The sequence below is a fragment of the Marmota marmota genome, unplaced genomic scaffold, assembly GCF_001458135.2.
Source record: "Marmota marmota marmota unplaced genomic scaffold, marMar, whole genome shotgun sequence".
Classification (NCBI taxonomy): Eukaryota; Metazoa; Chordata; class Mammalia; order Rodentia; family Sciuridae; genus Marmota; species Marmota marmota.
The window spans coordinates 946,943-947,647 of record NW_026000141.1 but is presented as its reverse complement, the minus strand read 5'-3'; positions in this window follow the sequence as shown (position 1 = coordinate 947,647).

Genomic DNA, 705 nt, shown 5'->3' with positions numbered 1-705 from the left:
TGTGGGGCACGGGGTTCCATCCTCAGCACCACATAGAAATAAAATAAAGGGACTGCGTCCATCTACAGCTGAAAAATGAAGTAATTAAAAATACTGAGGACAGTCCAAAGTCAGAGTTGCTTACATATCTAAAAATGGATGCAGAAAAGGAACTTCCTGTTTTTATTTAGAGCCTTTAAGCATTTGATTTTTAAAAACCTATGCACATATTTATTGGAAAACAGAATAGGTAGAAAAAATGCTGTACCAGAAGGCCAAACTACAAGGACTCGAGTGACCCCTAAGGTCGGCACCCTGAAAAGCAGCGAACTAGAAATCGCCTGAACAGGCCCAGCGCGGTACCGCCAGGCCAGCTGGCGAAGAGGCCATGCACCAGCCACGGCTAAGGAGCCTGATCGGAGGCTGGCCGCGCCGAGGCGGGGTCGCGGGGCGGGGTGAGAGTAGTAGAGTAGCTCGGGTGGAGCCCGTGGGCCAATCCCAGGGCCGAAATGCACACATCACACCCGGTGTTTTATTAGCGAACTGTGTACAGTGGAGCCTGAAAGGAACAACGCCCATAGCACGCGGGCAGGGCGGACCCAGGGTCCAGACCAGGGCAGAGCGCTGATCCTGCTCCGCCCGCGCGCGCGCTCACCTGCCCGCGGCGTCAGGAGAAAGGCGCGGCGGGACTGCATTTCCCAGCGCGCCCCGCGGGGGAGCGTGCAG